The 24,020-nt window shown below is 37.0% G+C and overlaps 1 protein-coding gene across 2 annotated transcripts in view; it reads left to right on the plus strand.

The window, feature by feature from the left end:
* Positions 1-8,877: 8,877 nt before the first annotated feature.
* The window catches only part of cica (capicua transcriptional repressor a), a 64,141-nt gene continuing 48,998 nt past the window's right edge, over positions 8,878-24,020 (plus strand). For both annotated transcript variants that reach the window (XM_033975092.2, XM_033975093.2), the window contains exon 1: positions 8,878-9,064. The gene's annotated coding sequence lies outside the window, so the exon portion shown is untranslated. The remainder of the gene's footprint in view (positions 9,065-24,020) is intronic.

Genomic DNA, 24,020 nt, shown 5'->3' on the forward strand with positions numbered 1-24,020 from the left:
TGAAAATGAATAACAGTTCACTCACAAGTATGGAGATATTTTTTCACAATATCTGATCATTTATAGCAGATGTTTGAGGTTGAACTGAGGTAATTTCAGCTGGAGGTAGTTAGCAGTAGTTAGTGTTGTGAAACCATTTTTAATTTCAGGTTTTATTTTATCAGACTTCAAGAAACTGAAGCAGGAATGCCCGTGCACACACCAACTTATCATCACAATTTTTAATGAAGTTACATTTAGTTCTAAAAAAGTAATAAATGCAGTCAACATTAAAAACTACAAGAGTTCAAAGATGAAAAGGTAGGAAGATAGATGGAAAAGGTTCACTCTGTAACTTTTCTGGTGGATGATTTGCCTATTACTATCTGCTGGTCTCTATAGAAATGTCACGTTTTTGCCCGGAATGTTACAATATGGCATTAAACTTATATATCTCATTGAGCAAGTGTTGTAACTGGGCCAAATACAGGCCAGATCTGTGGAACGGCGACCCCTGCATTCTTACTGCAATATTTGCATTTAGCAATAGAAACATGGAGACAAACAGGCTCTTACCATTGCTACAAAACTAGACACTAGACACTTATGATGTAAAAGCTATATATCTCAGCTTGAATACAGTGTACTTTAAAAATCCATGGGTTTCAGTGAAAAATTAGAAACGTTACCAAAGTGATTAACGATTTAAAATTAAACATTATATCTTTTGAATGGGAATAAGTCCCCAAAAATGTTGCAGGAAGCTGAAACTATATGAATAAACTACTAAATTATTGAAAAGTAAGTGAAATCTATAGAGCAATCAGCCAGCGGGTTATGACCGGATGGTGATGTAACGATGATTGGTTGCCATGGCAGCTGTCAGTGGGTGGGTTAAATTCAGCAACAAGTGAAACCTTTAGAGGAGGACGGAGTGGCGGTGGACTGGCAACAAGATACACAAGTCCAGGCCTCAGGGACCTCTCTCTCTCTGTGTAATTAATGGACCCGATGACAACAATAACATGTCTAGAGAGAAGAGGAAGCAGCGAGGGACCAGGGTGGAGTGAGGACAGAGAAGTGACCACATAGAAAATGAAATCAAATCGAAAATGCAATTTGAATTAGCACAATTAGCAAATCGCAAAGACCTTTTTACATATATATACCATAAATGCCTTCAGCTTGCTCAGTTCCTCAGTGACTTCTCCTTTCTACTGTTGTCCCATGTAAATCCTTATAGCCCAGATAAACTTATTAGTTGATTAATACAAATTTTGGTCGATTAAGATGCTATTGACCAACTAAAGGCCAACAGCTCTAGTACTTAGTCATCTCAAATCCCATATATATTTATTTATTTTATTTAGATGTTTTTAATTGCTAGTTCAATACAAATATTTTGATCTGTTAGGTTAGGTAGAGAGGTCAGCGATTGATCAGGAGGAAAAAATTAACAAGACAGGCCTTTTTGGTTAATTTCATGTACCAATTTTATTACTTAATGATATTTTATACTAATATTTATACTCCTATTAACATAAGTAACATGACTAACCATGCTGATGATGTACTGGCTGAATTATATTATCACATGTTTGAGTAAAGTTTATCCTATGAACGCTCACTTGATTTCTAAGACTACTGTGTCACTCTTTAGCACTCTCCTGTGGTACCATTGAAAATTGCAGTTCACTCCCATGGGTAAGATTATAGTTTGTGGTGGATTAGTTGGTAACTTTGTAATAACACAAGTTTGTCCTCTCTTGGCACCTGTAGGATTATGAAGTGGCACAAAGGGCTTGCTCCTCGTGGATTCTGCAGAACTATTTGATTTCACAATGATTCTACTTTTTGCCACCAGACTTTGTTTCATTTCAAGTGGAGATTGCCCAAACTAGAGCTCAGTTTAGACACTGTTGGCACTATTTCAATATAGTTATTGCTGCTATATTCAAAGCAATGTTTTAACACAATAACAAGTACATTAAATACATTATAATATTGATATGGAACTAATATAATTCCCTCAAATAAACTAAGAGCACCTTTGGAATAGAGGCACAATGGGCATTATATTCAAATATGAACAACATACAAGTTAGATTTTGGAAAATATGTAGACTAACGTAACTTCAAAATAATATTACTCAAGCAGAAGTACAAAGTAGTGATGCATGAAATTACTTAAGTAAGTGTAAAAAAGTATTTGGGAAAACTACTATTCAAGCAAAAGTAACTTAAAGAGTAACTGTCGGGACAAGACATCTGAATTATAATTTTATGACAATGTAATATGAAGGACAAAACACTAAGTAATGCTCCAAAATCTGGTATTGTCAAAGGATTTACACAAAAATGAGACAAACTAAATCAAGAAAGTGGTGCAAGAAACACAAACACATGTTCAAATCAGAGTGTTGCTACTTCAATAAAAAATATTACTCAAGTAAGAGTAAAAGTATGCTATGAAAAATACTCTGAAAACTAAAAATATTTTATATTTTAAGTTAGTCAAGTAAATAAATGAGTAAATGTAACTGAGCACTACCCACCTCTGACCATAGGTATAAAAAAGTTATCTGATTGAAAATTAAAATAAAATAATCTTGCATATAATTTTCCAAAGGAGTTTATTAAGTGGTCGCCTGGTTCATAACTTTAGTGTTGAGTTTTATTTATTTTTTTATTTTGGAACCTCAACTAAAACATTTACATGCACATTCTTGCACATTTTTATTACTTTTTGGTATTTTTTCAAAACAGAGCCATCTGTTTTTTCTAATGAACTCTTCATATGAAATAAATTAAATATTCATTTTCGGTACTATCACCCCATATACTCTGGGACTAAATGTGAGAAGGTAAATTAAAAGATGTGACTGTGAGCAGGTGTTCCTCGACCAGACATAGACTTTTAAAAATGTCAGTTTATCATCAGATACGCAGTTACACAGACTTTTTTTTTTTTTTTTTTTTACATCTGTGCAAATGCATATGCAACAGTTATTTAATAAGTTGCATTTGGTTACATTTAGTTACATTTTCACTGCCTCATAGTTACATCTGGTCCTTTGAGGGCAACCATTTTGCTGATGTGGCCCTCAGTGAAAATGAGTTTGACACTCCTGCTCTACAATCACAAATGTCTTTATCTCTTCCTTTACCAATTCTCAAAAGTCCTACAAAATTTCCATCTAGTACCTCCTTTTTATGGCTTGCCTCCAGTGCACTAGACAGACATGCAGACAGACAGTCAGACAGAGATGTGAGCTAACATAACCTCTCCTGGCACCGGTAATAAAAGTCCTTTGGGAGAGATAGACACGCATTTATTGGACTGTTTTGCTTGTGAAAAATGTACCCATATTTAACACTGCATATTATATAGGCCTATAGTGTGTTCACAGAGTGTTCTGGGCTGTGTATGCAACAGTGAACCAGGAGTACGTTTGCATGTTAAAGAGGCAAGTATACAACCTGTGTGTGTGTGTGGGTGTGTGTGTGTGTGTGTGTGTGGGTGTGGGGGTGTGTGTGTGTGTGTGTGTGTGTGTGTGTGTGTGTGTGTGTGTGTGTGTGTGTGGGGGTGTGTGTGTGTGTGTGTGGGCGTGTGGGGGTGTGTGTGTGGGTGGGTGTGTGTGTGTGTGTGTGTGTGTGTGTGTGTGCGCTACCATCACGTATCTCTTGGTTATGTAACGCCCGGGCATGTTATAACTGCGCCGCTGTGCTTGTCTATGGACTTGCCTGTTAATGCGCGTGCTAGTTAGGCGGACTGCATTGGCGCAATACTAATCAGCCATAGCCCTCTTTTCCTTTGTATCATCGCCATTGACCAAATCTGCCATCTGTGCTTATGTATTCTTAAGATATAGAAATTACAACCTCCTACTCCAAAGCAAGCACTTTCTCACTCCACTCATTGCTTTCAATTTGCACTAGAGAAGCCACGCAGGTCTCATGCATGTTTGAGTACATTTATTTTTAAACATGCCAGATTTTTGCAGTGTTTTCTTTTCTTTTTTTTCCTTCTTTTTTTTGTTGGGGTGTGCAGTTAATACAGTTTTAATAGTAAGTACATATATTGCTCAAATCTGTTGCAAGAACTGAGTAATTCAAAAAATCTATTCAACTCAAATCACTTTTCTTGATACTATGCTAAGGAAATAAAATTGAGAATGAAGTTAGTGTAGAGTAGTTAGCATATGCCTGTGATGGTGAAAATGGGAGTTGATTGGCAAAATGTCAGCTTGAAAATAAGTGATTAAATATTGCTCAAACATGCACGAATCACTCCAAATACAACTTGAGTAAATGAGTAAATTGAGTAAATGAGGGGAAACAATTATAACATGCTTAAAAGCTCTACTTCGCATAATAGGCCTGCTTTAAACTTTCAACATTTTAGTGGATTTTAAAACATGAATCATATAAAATCCATAATAAAATTTTAATATTAATGCATTCGATTTATACAGCGCTCTTTTTTTGGTCACACAATACTCCATATTTGGTGATGGCAATCTTCTTCTGTAGCCACAGCTGCCCTGGGGGAGACTGTGAGAAGTAGGGTTGCTCATCTACACATTGGCTCTTCAAACCTCCAATCACTCACTTACACACCACAGTCATAAATAGTAGGGTTGTCAAAAGTATCGGAAATCAGATACTATTCGTGTAAACGTTAGTATCGTGACACTAACACTAATACATAGGCAAGGTGGGTGTCTTGTGTCTTCACGGACACACTGGGTACATTTACATGGCCAGTAAAATAATATTTAGATCAAATATTTGTCTGTGCATAATTTTCCTTGTCAAAACTTGCTTGAGCATGAACACTCACACATAAAATAAATTACTCACATTGCATGACATTTCAATCTGATAACTCCAGAAATCAGATAATGATCAGAGCTTTGGTGCACATGTAAACACAGCCACTGATAATATATGCACTGATCTGAGATTGAACTGACAGCCTGCTAAAGAATGACAATACAATATATCTATATTGTCAAAATAGATTTTTATACTAAGGAATAGACTTGATACTCAATACCAATTCTGATACCACTACAATAATAATAAAAACAGTCTTTATTTATACAATAGAATTAACATTTTGAATTTTTTTTATTTTATATTACCATGCGGAATTATCTACGCAATCCCTCAGTCGTTTGGATAGGTTCCATAGTGGTCCATGGACGTGTGTGGTCTTATACTTGTTCTGGTGTAGCTCAAGATCTTCTAAAGGTTCTAAGTGTGACTTCTTTAGTATCGATACCTGCTCAAATGAGTATCGGGTTTTGATGCTGGTTTTAGTATCAATTAGAATCTGATTTTCGATATTTTGGTAACCCCAACATGAATTTGTATGATTTTTTTAATGTATTGGACAGCCTTTTCTTTGTGAACTCTTGTGCCTGTACCTGCTTGTATATTGAATGCCTGTGTAATTACACTGAGCAGGGAGGCCCGGTGTGGATATGGGTCGCTGTCAAGAGCTCTAATCCTGTGCTAGGACTAACTTACTCTATGGGATTTCTCTCTTCCTGTTCAGGCCAAGCTGATGGCAACAAGCACGATGACCTCACCAAAGCACGCACTTATTGGCCTGCACATAGCAACCCTCACGGCCAATCAGGAGCGGCTTTGGTGACGTATGGGCTCCAGCATACAATGTGATTGGGCAGGAGGCGGGACATAAGGGCAAGCAGTGTTTTCAGAGGCTCATCTGATTAGCTGGGAGGGCGGGAGAGAAAGTGAGGAGAGAGGAGAGAGCAGGGGTGGGAGAAAGAAAGGGAGGGAGGGAGAGAGAGAGAGAGAGAGAGAGAGAGAGAGAGAGAGAGAGAGGAGACTTTGTAAGTGTTTTTGAGCTTCCTGTTAAACTACCTGTGGCTCAGAGAGAATACTGGGAAAGACAGATAGAGCTGAACTATCTGGACTTGTTAAGATTATAAATTAGCATGTTGAATTGAAAATATATTGTTTATAATATATAATTGAGTAGATGAGTAGATAGTCTTTTACCTTCTTGGCTTGGCTTTCTATCTGCCAGGCTCACAAAAGAAACTCATAGTATATTTAAAGCTCCTATTGACTTTTGAGAGCTTTAAACCATGTTATAATGTTGTTACTTTATCAAAAAACATACATGTGTTTTGTTTCATCCGCCACTGACTGAATATCGCTTTATTATTAGCCTGTCTACATCTCCAAAGCTCAAAATGCTCTGTTCCACATTGTGATGTCATATAGTGGTAGTTTTCACGTTCTAGTGAAGGTGTATGGAGTTTAAAAATACAGTGGAGCACTTCCTCGATTACCCCATAACAATGACGTCACAAGTGGCTTCTTTTTGAAAGAATAACTCAGCCTTAATATGGAGGGTTTGTGCGTTAAATATGTGACTGAAACAAAACAAAACTCTAGGTATGCTTTTGATGAGAAAACAACATTATTTCATAGAGCAGAAAATAGCATAAAATGGGCCCTTTAAAGATGCACTATGTAACTTTTCTGGTTCTCCATGGAGATCTTGCTTTGCTTTAATGTTCCACAGAATAGCATAAAACTTATCTATACCCATGGAGACAAGCAGACATCGCTACCACACCGTTAGAGGTCAGGTCTATTTTAATGTCATATCATGGAACTTCTTCATGGAGACAAGAAGGTGGCATCTACCCTCCACCAGAAAAGTTATGTACCGTTAATGTACCTTTAAATAAATAAATGTATATCTTATCTTTCCATAGTATAGTGCCCTAAATGGCCATGCTCACCACATTTGCCCTGTGTTTCCCTCTCTTTATGACTACTACTATTGTATGACTGACATCAATGCTGCTAATTACTAAGTAGGCCTGTATTTATTACATAATATGGCAGGAGGCAGCCAAGCGTGCTGCAGTGGAATTGACACGCTGTGCAATTAAGCCCGGACCCCACACTGTAAGTTCCTCTAAAGACAGATGACATACGTGTTTTATAAGAATTATTATGATGCCCTCAGATGTGTTTTCTTCACATCATCACCACATCAAAATTGGGACTAAACCTCGAACTAAACCATGACTAAACCAGGACTGGGGCAGGACCAAACCAGGATTAACAGGAGAAAAAGCATCATCAGTTCTAGTCCTGATTAGCCCCAGTTTAATCCTAATTTTGATGTGGTTTGTCAGCCTTACGTGATGGAGTACCTTAATATATTTTCTAACTATTCCCTTGTATGTGGTTGCAGCCTACTCATGGGTTTTAGAATTTTGAAAAATCAGGACTGTTGCTACAGCAATTAAGAATTCAACATATTGTATCTTGGGGAATAGGGAAAAGTTCACAAAATGTTGTCTGTAAACAGGAAGCTGATATGGTTATGGTTAATAACTTTGCAGTTACTGGGCCTATCCAGAAACAAAACTGGCACAAAGTCCAACCTCTTCTGTCAGCAAAAATAAACGTCAAAAGAACTTTAGAAAATGGGTGAGGGAAGTCTGGGAGTCCCTGCTTAGACTGCTGCCCCCGTGACCCGGCCCCGGATAAGCGGAAGAAAATGTATGGATGAATCATACATTTGGATATTTCTTGTGTTCAATGAAATGTCAAACAGCAACAAACAACTGTTCATTATAGTTCGAGCCATCAACTATATATTCTGTTGATATAAACATTTGGTTTAAGACAGTATGTTGTCACTGTCATGTTGAGCATTAGGAAAACCCCAGGTACTTTCTACAATGCTGTTGTAACCATTGGTACTTTTAAATCAGGCTAACCTGGAACTAAAATGTTGATGGGGAAACCAAGAATAAACTAGTGCTGTAAACCACACTTGTAAAACAGACTGATTAATGCACAAATACAGACAATGATTATCTTTTAGACAGAAAGATGATTCCGTGTTGAGACTACAGTGAAAATATTCAGTAGAAGACTAGGTTTCCTGTAAACCTCAGCTTGGCCGGTTGTAGACATTGTTAGCATATTTGACATTTTGACTGAACTTGTAAAACAGTGCAAGTAAGAATTGCTTCAAGTTCACCTTAATGGTTGGAAAATGATATATTTCGCTGTATGTACCAACCAACTAAACACATACAAAAGGTGACCCCTTTTGTCCTACGCAGGTCATTTAGGGCTATGTCCCTTGTGCCAATGTTGCACTTTTTCATTGATGCTACTTGGGTTTACAAGCATTCAGGGGTGTTGCATGTACCTATTGCTGTTCCAATCTCTGTGTGTGTTATATTCAATCAAAACAAAAAATTATATGGCTATTTCAGTTATTATCTATAAGCTTAAATTTCCTAAATCCATCCCACAATGTCCGAACACATTATTCAACAAAGTGTTCCTCTTTTTCTCTTGCTTCTTTCTATGGAAATGTTGTTCCTCTGGCTATGATATTCCAGAGTGTGGTATAAAACTATATGAATATTTTAAAAAAAAATCTATCTCCATGGAGAATGTTCCAAAGTATGCTTTTAACATTTTATTTCCATGGAATCCCGCATGTAATGTGCCACCTCCAGAAAGTTACATACTGTACCTTTAATGAACCTAATGACTTTCTTTCTCCTTGCACATATATTTACATCCAATTGAAATGCGTGCGGAGCCTATAGCCCTGTTTGCATGTGTTTATAGACTCAGACTAGACTCCTTCATTCCTCCACTGTGGCTATGACCCCGCCTCGTGCGCGCTCCCATTGGCCACCGCAGCCTCGCTCTCCTAACAGCTGTTCAGTGTTTTCCCACACTGCCATTGGCCAGACCGGGCCGTCAATCAATTTTACTTTGACATGTGGCCCCTCCCCTCTCGGTGTTCCGCGGCGTTTCATTGGCTACTGTACGGGTCCGCGCGCCGCTATTGGCCGCACGAGCTGGTTGTCAAGGCTTCGGGGCTTCATTCACCATTTTGCGACTGTAGTGTAGAATGCACAGAGCAGTAGTTTTCCACCTTTTAAGTTGCTTTGCCGGAGAAACATGAACGGTCGCTAATTGGCAACTGCGCACGACCGGCCCCACTGCCCTATTTTATCCCGCGGAGTCATCACACCACCAGTCTGAACCCGCTCCGGTGAGTATAGCCCGAGACAAATCTTTGCTCTCTGCAGCACTGCGGCTTGTGAGGCTTGTTGTGCTTTCGGCGAGCTCCGATGCTAATAGATGTTTACCGTGGTCATAAACAGCATTAGCCCGGGGAGCATGGGTTCTATTTACACATATAAGAGTGACCCGGTCCGAGAACTCGGGGCTAGACCTAGTGTCATCTGCGTAAAAGGGAGCGGTGCGGCTAGACACTGAGGGCTTGAAACTTTTCCACTAGAAATAAATTCAACGCCATAACTGCCTATGGACTTCCTACAACAACTGTTTTTTTTTCTGCCTGCGTAGCACCAACAAGCTACAACTCCCTAATGACATCTCTTTATCGCTGCGCTTACATATATATCCCTACTGTGCGTGCGTAAACGTTGTTGAATATTCATGTTTTTGGTGGGCTTTCAGGGCCTACTTAGTCCACAGCCACCTATTGACACTCACAGTATCATCTTAACCATAAAACATTACAAATCAACTCTTAAGCGTGGCGTAAAGTTATCCTGCAGGCTTGGACAACCTTTTTACGCAACTGTCACTTTTGGATGGGCTACGTTTATCGCGTTAGAGGACTTTGAAAGTGGATTGACAAAGTTGCCGTGAGCTTCCTAGAGGATAGAACCAGCATTACGGCGGTATTAAGGGTCACCACGGCTCTTTAAGTGGTTATTTAGCCGGGGACAGCGAGGTTGGACAGGGGATTTCTTCTAAGCGGCCTGTTACTTGTGCTCCCGGGGCCTGGCTGGTCCCTGCACGCCACGGTCTGCAGTAGTGAAGTGCGTGGAGTACAACGGGTTGTAATCGCGGTACTACGACTACACGCACACGCAGCAAAAGTAGGTGATGACATCAGGGCTCGTAGTGTGCAATACGTGTTCAGGCCTTTGCTAGATAAGTTAAGACACTGCTACAGCCGATTGAGGACCTATTCAATATAGAAACTATTTGTTTATTTCTTTCTTACAACCTGCCCTGCCCCTTGTAAACTACATACCAAGTTACAAGAAAGTTGTGTTTTTTTTGAATGGGTAGGCTATCTATAGTGTGTACTGTGGCCTGGAATGTCTAATGTACTGATGCCCAAGTACTTAATGTGTTATTACTTATGCAAGGGTGTAACAAGCTATTGATGTAACATATGGTAGCATCCAATGTCAAAATATAATACCTTCATAGCCTAATGTAGGTATATTATAGTCCTAGATAAAGTACTCAAATTACTACAGAGCTCTTAGTTTTAATGGTGACAAATGACCCCATATATTTCAGTCATAAGTTCATTTTCTTCATTGTAAGATGTTGTCACTTCTTTGTATCAAACTGTAGACTATATTTCATAATGTTTGTAGATCTAAAATACTCAAAATGTGTTTATTTGTTAATCCCAAAGAACAATAAATACAATTGGACTGAATAACAAAACAACACGTCATATGTATTCCTATTTCTAGACATGAGTCATTTGGTATGTTAGATGCCTTTTGCTATTTCAGGTTGAATAGACCAACAGCCAAATATTACTTAATTAGTGTACATATATGACTTAGGGTTCACGATGATTTAGTACTAGTTTAAGCTCGGTTTAGTCCTGATGTAGACTTGGTTTGATCCTCCTAGTCCTAGTCCTAGTCCTGGTTTAGTTCTGGGTTTATTTCAAGCGTAGATTCAGTTTGAATGATGTGTGTTAGTGTTACTTTATACTCGTTATAGTACAGTATAATATAGAAGTAATTGTTATCACTTCTAGTTTCATTATTGAGGAGGCTGCTGTTACTCATTTACTCTGTGAATGTGGCTATGCATTTCTTGGAACATCATACTCGAATGTGATGAAACGTATTGGGTAATTTACTCGTTGTAATGTGAATAAAGGTACAGAGCAGTCTTCTTTAGTGGAGTGTGGAGGAGGTAACGTTTTGTACCGAGAGTAGAACAAAATGTAGCTCGAACACAAATGCTTACTGGGCAGTTTGCTTATTCCCTTTCATTGACAAGCTTAGCAATATCATGAACAGAAACTTAACGTATATTTAAGGCGAGAGTCATCTTTAGATTTCAAATTGAATGTGTAAGAATTGCTTAAAGTAGACCTATTATGCAAAAATGTGCTTTTAAACATGCTATAGTTGTTTCCCCCCACTATTTGCTCACCCAAAGTTTTATTTCTGGTGATTCATAAATGTTTGAGCAATCTATGATCGTGTATTTTCAAGATGTAATTTTTTCCGATTAACTCCAGTTTTCACCGCCACCCTTATACTCCCACTGCTTTTACTTACAGTTATATAGCATACGCAAACACAATACGTCCATTACATTTTAGTTTCTTTTTTTCTGTAATAATTGCCATATCACTTTGCCAGTAAACCTGTGCTAAACTGGGTTCATAGCATCTCACGGCAAATTGCACCCACTCAAATATTTGGAAAAGCGCAAACAATAGGATTCATTGTGTATTTGCAGAAAAAGAAATATTAACAAGAATTTTGGTTAGCATTAACCTGAACATGTATGGACTACACATTGATACTGTGCCAAAGCGTGTGAGATAGTTAAGCCTCTCGACCTTTTAAGGGCATGTCATTTTCATTTTATAGAGTGGTAGAGTGGTTGTATGGCTCTGATATGAATGTATTAGGCCTGTTTTATTGACACTAGTCTGGATGCATATCTGTACCTCCCCTGTTCAGTTTAAAGGAGGTGTTGTAATTTATTGGCTAAATTACCATAACCACAATCTCTTTGAGTGGAGCCTGTGTGTGTGTTATGTTTTCATGTTGTTGACAGTTCACTTGAGAATTGGTGGATGTAAATCTCATCTTTAGAAATACAAAAATACAATTACACTGCAGCTACAAACATGGATTATGAATGGACACTACTTACATTACAAACTAACAAGAGTGATTGATGGAGCAGTGTTATTTTCACCAGACTAAAATAATAAAATATGCTACACTGTGAGCATATTGTTAAACTTTTATATCTCTATGGATACAAGTAGACCTACCACAATAACACATTTTAAAGTTCGATATTTTGGTGTAAATTTAGATGATAAACGATAATGACAAAACTAATTTATGCCACTGACATAATATATCGCAAAAACGATTCTAAATCTGTAATATTGTTAAAACATGAACTGCTATAACTCATTAAAGACGCAAACGAAATACTAAAGTGTTTCATTTTGCTATTTATTTATTGCAGTTAGTAATTCAAACTTTTATGGCTTAAATCTTATCGTATAACCAAAAATACTCTGTGGTGCAAAGAAAAAGTACACACAATAAATACTGACCCCATAAAGCACTGTATCGTGACAGGCCTAGATACAAGCAGGTGACACTACCAGACCAAGTTACAGGTCAGATCTGTGGAGACCTGAGCCTGCTCAGGATAAGAATGCATGTTTTCCCTTGTATTTTTAGACAGTTTTCCATTGTCTAATGCCATAACGTGGAACATTCTTTGCAATACCATCATCACAAAGACAAGCAACTGGCAGACCTTGCACCGGAAAAGTTACATAGTGCACTTTTAAAATACTGTTTCCACAAGTAGATGTCAGAATAGCTTAACAGCATGCTTGTTGCTAAATATTTGACAGCACTCTAAAAGCTCCAACTAACTAGGCTATTTAATACACTGCACCTATGACCTTCTACTACATTTATCAGTCCAAACTAGGGTACAATTTCTGACCTGCTTTTTGTAGGGTCTGCTTCACACTATCTTACTCATTTGGCAAATTTAAAAACCATCTTAACAAAAGGAATCATTGTTTTTTTCCTATTTCAAAATGATCTTCCATATAGTTTATCTCTCCACTTGTAGGTCACCTCTCTGCAGTTTGATATAGTGTCAGTAATTACAGCGAGCCTTCACCTCTCCTCCTGCGTGACCCTGTTTCTCACCTGACATGGCATAGATCAGCCCTGTTTACTGCCCATGGCATAGGGGAAGGTAAACACACTTATTCAAATATTGTCTTGGGAACGTGTTGTACTACACTGCATAGGTGTTCAAGGTTTATTTAATCAGCAACAGATCATCCAATACACGTAAAAATGCATTAATAATAGTGCTATAATAGTAATAATAGTGTCTTTAAAGTATTTACATTTATTTCAGTATTAGAAGTAGTAGTAGTAGTAGCAGTAGCAATACTATATCTAGTTCTATAGTGAGGTATCATTCTTTTTGACAATCCTAAGTAGTAGAGAAACTAGTGATTGCAGTGTTAGTGATAGTAATTTGGTAGTCCTTTAATACTTTTCCTGACACTTAGTTACATTTCACTGCTTTATTCAAAACATCCCATGGTGGTTGGTAAGACACTTGTTCTGTATGCAAATATGTGAAGTGTCTTGCCAAAGGACACAGCCACAGTTTACTCGTGCAAGATTAAAACCGGTAACCACCTGGTTGATGGCTGAACGTTTAGCAGCTCTACCCTTACTGCCTCGTTGGATTTAAGTTTTTTGGACAAAACACAATGTTTGTATTTTTAAATGAAATTGTATTGTACATTGTATTGTTAATTGTATTTTTAAATAGATGTGATTTTTTAAGTGCATTAAAAGAATAACATTAAGAACTGCTCAAGTGTCATGGACAGCCCGAATTTAAGGTTAAGAGATGTGATTTACCCATAACTTTCACACTTTGCAGCTTTGTGTGTAGGTGGTGCAAGCCAGTAGCACTATGCATTAGGTATTCAAATCAGGTTCAGAAGCCTACTTCAATCATTTGTGACTGTACAAACAATAATAATATATGAGTCTTAAAGTTTATATAATTTATTTTTTTCCAGATTTTTTTTAGCATTCCTGATTAGCCCCATGTCTTTCTATAAGTGTCACAATACTGAAATTTCAAACTTGATCCCAAAGATAATTTCTATATCGATGATACAAAACACAACTTTTCAGACCATACAATGTCATTTTCAACACCAGATAATAATCGTTTATTTTAATGTTGCCATGTAATACTAGTAATAGTATTTTGCTATACTATAATAAAGGTTCCGTTTTGTGCTACTTATGTGATTGTAGATGTAGTATTTGGCTGTCTTTTTTTTTAAACAAGCATATACATATACAACATATTTCCTGCAGTGGTCCCATATTTAGTTTAGATGTTTATGATTTTGGCCTGGACTGGCTTCCACTCAGCTGCACATGGGTCGCCTGTGACAAATTTCACAAAAAGAGAAGGACTTGCATCATTGACTCTGCTCTTATCGGAGGGCCCTGGCAGTGACACAGCTGTTGTACACAGTTCACTCCTCAGTCAACACACAGAACAGGCCTCTCATCACCAAACACAAGGCACGAGGCCAAACCATTATGAACACTGCTCCCTGTGCTAAACCTACATTTACATAGATATTACAATGGCTTGATGACTCTGCTTTTACCTATTTCATCTTATTATACTTATGCATGGGTTTAAATCACATTCATTTTATGTTATGCTTGTCATTTGAGGACTTTTAACCCTTCAAACTGTATATTTAGTTTTTTTATTATTCATAGTTGGATACAGTCCTAATTTTTATCACTTGAAACCAAAAATTATGAAGAAAAGAGATAGATATTATATTAAAGATGCACTGTATAACTTTTCTGGCAGAGGGTCCTCCATGGAGATGTTTTTGCTTTGCCTACTTTCACAGTAAGGCATTAAATGTATCTATCTGCTCCCCCACTCACAATGACTATGACAATCACTGTGTTTTCTGGATATATTTTTAGCAATAACGTACTTTCAACAACATCCCAGATGAAGCAGTAATATCTCCATGGCAACCAGAAGAGTTACATAGTGCACATAATGACCTTAGAGCACTGCAACTTGTAAATACTAAACTGACTATCTAAATGGTTGTTAGTAGCCACTATTACTATTGGCTACAACTGCAAGCTTTGTAGATAATAGAAAATCAATAATAGTTGGAATTTTGATGTGCTTGTTGAACTTTTTTGTGTCTAATTTGCGTACAGTGTTGAGAAATAATTGAATACATGTACGAAAAATACTGATGATTAGGGTATTTGAGTATTCAATATTCTGTAACTGAATACATTTGCAAAGTATTCTTTCCATGACTGCTTATGTATCAGCCGTTTTTACATTTTTAAAAACACCTGAAGCTAGCTGTGGGAATTTTAGTCCTGGTTTAGACTATTTTAGTTGTGGTTATGTTCTGGTTTATTTGACAGTTTGTCCTGGTTTTGTTTTCACATAGTTACCACATTAAGGACAGTAAGACAACAAGACGATATATTTCATTTTATTTCAAAGTTTAGTATTTCCATCTCTGTTGCAGTATCTCCAAATGCACATAAAAATGAGTAGAAACCAGGCTCAGCGCACTATCGACTCAGAGCATAAAATGTTTGCAGTGCGTAGCCTTGAGACAGTCTGATGTGGAGCGTATAAAAGGGATCTGAATGAGAACTGCACAGACGAACAGAAAAAGACGAGACGGAGAGAGGGATGAGGAGAGAGAAGAGAGGAGAGGAATGGAGAAAGGGAGTTAGAAAGAGAAAGGAGAAAGAGGTGGGAGGATGAAGAGAAACATGGAGGGAAGTCAGCTGTCAATCAAAGCGACAGGAGACATGCTGGGCTAGTTCTTATATTCTGAGAGAAGTGAGAGGATTTCATGTGGTGTATCTGGCAACGTATATTTCTCTTTCTCTCTCTTTCTCTAAAATGATTCAATCGACTGCATTATGTCTACCAGTATTTCAAGGACACACAGACAAATGGGTGAGTTCAGCAATAGTTTATTTAAATATATACTGTGTAACTTTTCTGTGTGGGGGAATCCAATACCTGCTCATCTCTATAGAGATACTATTGCTTAACAGGAAATGTTCCACAATTTGTATTACCATATTTTCCAGACTATAAGTAGCACTGGAGTATAAGTTGCATTTTTTGGTGAAATTTATTTTACGTAATCTGAGACATTTTATTCTCTAAAGCAAGTTATAATAATAAAAACAGTAGAAATAGAGGACAGGCTGAATATCAGTACAGCATGCTAACATAACACATTTATATTTATTCAGCTACATGAAGCATAGACAGAACTGAACACAGGTTGGTATGGTATGTTATGTTAATGTAAGATGTTAACAGTTAATCAGATAACTAAAGTATAAAAAAACACGCTAACAAGTTTACTCTGGATCTCACTCCAAATCACTAAATCCACTGAATTCTTCATCCTCGGTGTCGCTTCTGAACAACTTCACCTGCTCCGGAAGTAGATGAAGCACCTGTCATCAGACTCAGAAGAATACAGTTTTCTTTTAGGGGTCATTTTTGTTCAGTCTGTCTCAGATGTCTTTTAAATTACCATAATGTTGAAATTTGAAAATTTCAATGGTACAGGAGTAGTAGATACTGGTACACAAGCCTGGAGTGTCCTCACACAGCTGTCAATAACAAAGATGTGAAATTATACATTTTAATAATTTCACATAAAAGTCACATCTGAGTATAAGTCGCACCGCCGGCCAAACTATGAAAAAAAGTGTGACTTATAGTCCGGAAAATACAGTACTTTTATAATTCTTTGCTCTGGAACAATTAGGGGAAAGCCAACTATCTCCATGGCGACATGTTACATAGTGAACCTTTAAGCCCGCTGCACACTACAGGATAATTTGCCTGATTTAGGCCCGATTTTCTTCTTGACTTTGGATCCTTGTATGCAGTTTTTAAGCCTCTGTGCTCGTCCTGCGTGTGGTGTGTCAATGCGACGGAGCTGCTCAGTCATATCGTAACCACAAAACATCACCACGGCAACAGCCAATAAAGTAGAGCACTAGGGACCAGGAAATGGCGAAAATGATTTAAAGATGACTTTATTACTCTCATAAAGTTGTAAAGTTAAACTGCAGTATTCTCATCCGTATTATCCATTAGAGTTTGCCCACAAATAATAACACCCAGTCCATAAAACAGCACTATTCAGCTTGAAGCATTCTTTAAAAAGTAAAACAAGTAGTAGTCTGTTTACATAAACACAGTGAGGATCGGGTTGAAACTACTGCATTTTAGCAATAGTGACTCTACTTCCTGTAATTGACCGCCAAGATTCTGTGCATTAAAGAATTTTTATCTGAGCTCTTGTGCCACATTACACAAGTAATAATGATAGAGTTTAAACTTGCGTCTAAACTAGAAGTACAATATTTTGCTCTTTTGAACACTTTAGAGTCTCAAATGGAGTCGTTTTACTCTAGACAGGAAATTTATGTGAGATGCGCTCACAACTTTTAGCTTGTGGTGCACAATCTCTTCCCTTGCATATTCCACTTCAGTCTTTGCACTCGGAGATTTAAAATCTTGTTCGATTCCCCTCGTGTCTGTGGTCTGTGCTTTTTGTTGCATGTTCACAAATCGTTGTAGTGTGTGGCGGTCTTGAGATAATCTATTTACCTCTGTATGTACAAACTTTAATGAAAGTATGATAGATTTGTCAAGAGGAGCCTACACTATTATGAAAATATAGCAAAACTAAAAAGAACATGTGTGGTTTGTGAGAGCCCTGACTTGGAGTTAAAGTTCAACTCCTCCACAAACCACTTTCATTATTATTTTACCCTTTCACACTTTTTCTTTCTTACATAATGTCAGTGATATGTTTTGCTGTTATTTATTTTGCTCAAATATTGTGCTATTCTTAAAGGGTATTATGCAAAATTGAGTTTTTGAGCTTTCTACTGTGTTATAACTTTCCCTTATCAAAAACATGCCAGAGGTCATCCATGCATGAGTATTTTAGCAGTCTCTCGAACCCTCCTTATGGTTAGCTGTAAAATTCTGTGCAATGCTCAGCCCACAATCTATGTCACCCAGGCTCCCACATGACAATTCTCCAAAAATATACATAAACATGAGACAAATCTTTATCTTTGACAAACCTGATGCTTTTGCAGTAGTTTCATTAGTGGGAATGCACGCTGATTGTGTTGTGATGGCGCTCTGAAGAGGAAGTGACAATGCAGGAAGTTTTTAAAAACTCAAAATAACAGTAATTTCTTTTATATTACCACATGGTCTTATACTATTTCTAGTAGAGATCAAGACAGTTCTAAAACTATTCACTCCCCATTTTGTCCTGTTTATGTGATATTTTCAGTATCAGCACTTGATCAAATGAGTATCTGGTTTTGAGTCATTTTAGTACTGATTTGTATGTAGACATTAATATATTTGGCATTAATAACAATTTTGGCATTTCATTTTTGTTTTTATACTGTATGCTTGAACCACAAATCATAGAGCATACCACTAGTGTTTTTTTGTTGTTGTTTTTTTTCAAGTAAACCAGTGAATATATAAGGCCAACTACATCTTTACCAATTTATAACTACTACTGCTACTACATCTAACACTGTTTTTCAAAATAAATATTCATGTGGATTCTTCTATGTAGAAAAGAGCTTTGAATTCAGACATTGTAACAGCTTTAAGATCAGTAGACTCTGTTGTATTTGAAACTGTAACTATTCTCTACTAAGGGACCTCGAGGGAGTGCGAGCTAACAACGAACCAACACAAGACCAAAGCAATTGGACCAGTCAAATCAATTTCACTAAAGACTGAATGAAAAACTTTTTGTATGAATAATTTGGGACATAGCAAAGACTAGTGCAGAATAACAATTATTTGAGGACAGGCGACTGCTATTCTGGACGGTTTCAGTTAACAATGGGGATTTACAGATTGAGATTGAAATAAATATGCAACTAAGGTGTATGCCCAGTTTGAAACTCCAGTAAAGAGACTATTTTTACTGCTTTAGTCCTGGTTTAGTTCTGGTTTGGTCTTAGCGTCATCCTAATTTAGTGTTTCTCCTTCTCTACCTAATTATGTTGTTGTATTAGTATACTTAAGTTGGATCTGGTTTAGTCCTGTATCTGAGTGGAGTCTGATTTCCCATTTTTTTGTCCTGTTTTGGTCTTGGTCAAGTCCCGGATATATCATGGTTTGATCCCGACGAGGTGCAAATGTTCATGGGTTTGACTATTTTCTTTGTTGGATTGCAGTTAAATTCATTATTTTTGCCCTGATTGTCATTGGTTTGATCCCAGTTTGGCACCTGTTTGAATGTTATCCTAATTTTGCCATGGTTTATTCCACATGGGTAAGTACTGATTTGAATGCTGATTTAGGTCTGGCTTAGTTGTGAAAGTATCTTGATTTAGTCCTTGTACAGTTATGGTATAGTGTTTGTTTTGTCCCTATAATCTTCCAAATTTAAGTGTAAATCCCACGTCTCTCTTATCAAGGTTCAAGGTTTCTTTATTAGTACCTGAGGATACGTTTGTTTGCAGAAGGGATCACAGCAGTACAATAACATTAAAATGAAGACACACAAAATTTCACATATCAGGGACTCTTACAGCCTTCAAAAGTGACAGCCCCCTTATTCCTCGTTCAACAGAAGCCTGGGGTTTAAAAATGGGATTCCACCTGGACACCACTCCTGAACAAACCTGTCCCTGTAGTGTTATAGGGACAGTTTAAGGACCACATAGAGTGATCCAGAGCGACGAGGCTGGTGCTGCTGCTGCAGCGGGTGTGTGGGGTCCATAGTGATGGACCTGGCCTTCCGCAGTAGCTCAGTGGAGTACAGCTCTGACACACTGAGCTGAGGCACACCCAGCAGTCTACTCGCCTACTTCACCACCTTTTGCAGGGAGTTGTCAATGCTCAATTTTAGTTTAGTCCATGAAAAACATTTTCAGTGGTAGTACTCAGAGTGGATGCATTTGCAAGCACTACAACTATGTAATAAACACTGAAAGAGCTTTATTTGAACTGTGGAATAGTGTTGTCACAATACTAACATTTCAAACTTGGATATACAATTCATACTGTATACTACACACTTATTAAACTCTATACTACACAGTTATTCAAGAAAAAAGAATGAAAGCAAATAATATTTAAATAATGACTAGGTTTATCTATTCAAATAACATTAAGAATTTACTTGTTGTTAAAATAGAATAAGTAGCTATTATATAAATAGTGGCTTCAAAAACTAGTCAGTGAGAGGTCTATGCTTTTAAGGATCTTTATAGTTCACTATGGCGTGCAGAGTGAGACCTCTTTCACTTTCAATAGTTTAGCTTCGACGTCTTTATGCTGTTTTCTTTTCATCTCACCCATCATCGGCAGCCTCAAATGATTTAAGTAACTAAACACAGTGTGGAAGATCTTTAAGGTAACTACTGCTTCTTAGTCACAAATAGATGAAAAAAGCCAAACCTGAGCTCTGCCTTGCATTTAGCTCTGTGCACCAGAGTTTGACCTGAGTGCATCAGCCTCAGCATTTCCAACTAATTTTGTGGTCTGTGCAGAGGTGAGGAGAGAGTGAGTGAATTTCCTTTTTTTCTTTTAGTTGTCAATTAAAGCAATAATTAAAGTGTGTTCTACATTGTTTAATCCATGTTTATAAAGATGAGAGGGCACATGAGAAGGGATGTGATGATGATCTGTCAGGTGCAGCGCTGCAACATTTTGGCTGCAATTTTGGGCACTCTGCATTAGTTCTGATAAAAGGTCATTTTTTTCCCTGTATTGATACTTGCTTAAATGAGTTTTAGTATTTTTGATGTTTTTGACACCCTGGTGTGGAATAAAAAAAAAACCCTGAAGAATTTGTTGAGAAGGATAGCTTTGAAATACAGATAGAGGTCGTTATGGAGAGAGAGAGAGAAAGGGCAAGAGACAGAGAGAGAGAGGAGAAACTGTGAGAGAGAGAAAGGGCGAGAGACTATCTTCTAGCTGTAGGAATTCCCCCGCCTCTGATCGCCCCGGCCAAGTGCACAGCAGCGGGTGTGTGCAGAGAGGCTTGTCTGGGCATATTGCATTTGTGCTCCTCACTGTTTCCATACTGAGCCCTAGCGCACAGTGCAGTACTTTGTGTGTATTATAGTAGTACCATAGTAGTATTAGTGTCTAAAATGGCGTCTCATTGTCAGTATGTACCTGGCCTGGACGCGAGCCTTCGGTAATGTGAGTAGGAGCGTTATGTAAGAGATAAATGTGTAATGAATGTGTGAATGAGTCATGATTGTTACAACTCGGCACTGCATCCTTCAACAGGGAATACGCAGGAATTTAGACGTGTTAGAAAGAATAACATTACCACGAATACGAAGGGGATTACAGGTGTAGAGCGACACCTGTTCTGCACTGTTAGACAATTTATGAAGGTGCTATTTAATACATTATGCAGTGGTTTTAAGCTAGTTTGAACATCTTATATATTTCCTGAAAAAGAACTTAAAATCGTATAGAGCAAAAATGTCAGAAAATACCTTATTATTATTTGTGATTTCTGTTTTTAATAATTCTGCTCAAAGTTCACATTTTAAAAGCATCCAGAGGAATTGACAAAAAGACTGACATATGAACTGAAAACTAATGCAAGAATCACATCTCAGGACATGTTTGTACAGATCTAAACTACAGAGTTAGCAGTTTTTTATGCAGAATAAGACAGAATATTTTGTTGTTTGTGGAGGAAATTCCATTCTTCAATAATTGCATTAATTTGCAGCCCTATTGTATACTTTTAATCTAAACTGACACTGTACCTTACCTAACTTACCTTAACCCTGAAGAGTTCATTTTAACCATATGATATTGTTGTGTCATCAAAAACATACAATTTGTTGTGCATGTATTTTAGGGTGCTTTCACATTATCTGCACGCCACATTAAAACTGGGACTAAATCCAAAACTAAACCTTTGGTAAACCCAGATTAGAACAGAACCAAACCAAGTCTAACTCTGCCCTAAACTATGGATAAGTGTAAAAGTCACAACAGTTATTTTTATTATTAAGTTAAGTTTAAGTTATTTGGGAAATGAGGTTTCACTGTTCTAGTTTAAAAAGTCAGAATAATGCCTTACATGGGACCTTACGATGTGTATTTTGTATGTGTGCTAATAATAGATACTAAATTTCTATGCATTACACTTCAACTACACATGTTGTCTGTTTCCTTTTGTGACTCAATATATTGCAAAATCTGAAACATCTATTTTCACAAATGCAATGTATGTAGTCGTTGTCTTAGTCATAATAGTAGTGGTGGTGGTAATACATAAAGTTGGATTGGTGTAGTAGTAGTAGTAGTAGTAGTAGTAGTAGTTGTAGTAGTAGTAAATTTTGCAGCTAAAATACATGTGTTGCATACCGTATAATCTTGACATTTAAAAATTCTTGTCACATGGTATTTTCTTTATGACTCAGATACATTGATGACATCTACTTTCAGTCTGAGTATATATCACAACCCACATAATGAGGTTGCAATAATCGCATCTGCATTTTTATATTTATGTTTGTCATTGTAAAGTTGTATAATACCAGTGAAATTAAAATGATTGCTCATTTCTACTTGAGCAGTTTTTTGTGGTGTAATAACAAAACCCGTGACCTACTGTTTCCAACACCCACAGTAACGGTTAGGCCGACTGCTTTTAAATTAATGAAATAACTTAATGCCAGACCAGTTTTCACAAAGTCTATGAAATTTATGAAAAATAAATACAATTTGGAGCTGGAACGTTCTTTATTAAATATCTTCAGAGCCAAGTTTGGTATTAGACTAATGCAAAAAGTAATTATGTCATCTCATTATTGACATTTTTCAAAATTAATCGCAGTATTGCAGCATTTCTTTATGCATTTCATAACATTATAACAAAAGCTATGAGTCTTGCATATAAAAGGGGCTTTATATGCTTTAGGTGTAGGGTACGATGTCCTATTTTCTTCATGAGATGCTGTTTTGCCTGAAATGTTCCACAGAATTGCATAAAACTTAGCAATCTTTGAGTAGATGACTCCACCAAAGTCTTTTTTGGCAAAAAAAAACTTGTGTAATGGGATAAATGATAGATATGTTTATATCATTCTGTGGAACATTCCAGGCAAAGCAATAACATTTTCATGAGACAATCAGATGACAGACCCACCACCAAAAAACATATATAATGCATCTTCAATTCATAATTAAACTAATTAAAATTATTTTGGTGTTCCTATTAGATTTATATAATTTTAAGCCCACCACACACTACAGGATTTTTCAGTCTTAAGGGATTTTTAAATGTGAGACAAAAAGTGTAGACCACACAAGGAGAATCTTATGAGATTTTAAATCTCTGAGCGCAAAGACTGCAGCGAAGAGACTGCACACCACTAAAAGTTGTGAGCTAACAAGCTCATGTGTAACACCTGCCCCTAACACTTTGTTTTAAACATGAGGAGCGCAGTGGATTCAAAATCACATAGAAATATCCAAAGTTGTTTAGAAGCAAATCAGTTCATAAATCTGGCAAATTATCCTGTAATGTGTAGCAGGCTTAAGTTTCTACATTAAATCTGCATTCAACCAATTTTCCAGACTAAATACATTCTTGTAGCAGATAAATATGAATGGCCAACTATCTACTTAAAATTATCAGTCTTTTACCTTTGCTCTAGTATTTTTTTTAATTAACTATCTTATTAATGTTGAGTTGAATTTGATAAGAATTACATCAAAAGTATTGGTCTTTTGAATGCTGAGTGGTCAGACTGTTCTTGTAAGTTAAGTTGGGGCTGGGTCACTGACCGAGACTCTGGTATGAGACTGCTGTTTGTTTTGGCTCAAGCTGTTTCCCCAAAGTTTTTTTTAGTGGATGACTTTCGTCATTATCTCTAATATGTATCAAGACAAAATACACGTAACTATTTGTTTCCATTTCTTTTAATTGTAAATTCTTGCAATAATTTTGGCAACAATACACATTTACGCAAAGGAAATTACTCGTACCACTTGTTCCTTATTTCAGTACATAGTTTGAATTGCTAAGTGCTGACTTTTGTTTTTTA

The sequence above is a fragment of the Periophthalmus magnuspinnatus genome, chromosome 11 (genome assembly GCF_009829125.3).
Source record: "Periophthalmus magnuspinnatus isolate fPerMag1 chromosome 11, fPerMag1.2.pri, whole genome shotgun sequence".
NCBI lineage: Eukaryota > Metazoa > Chordata > Actinopteri > Gobiiformes > Gobiidae > Periophthalmus > Periophthalmus magnuspinnatus.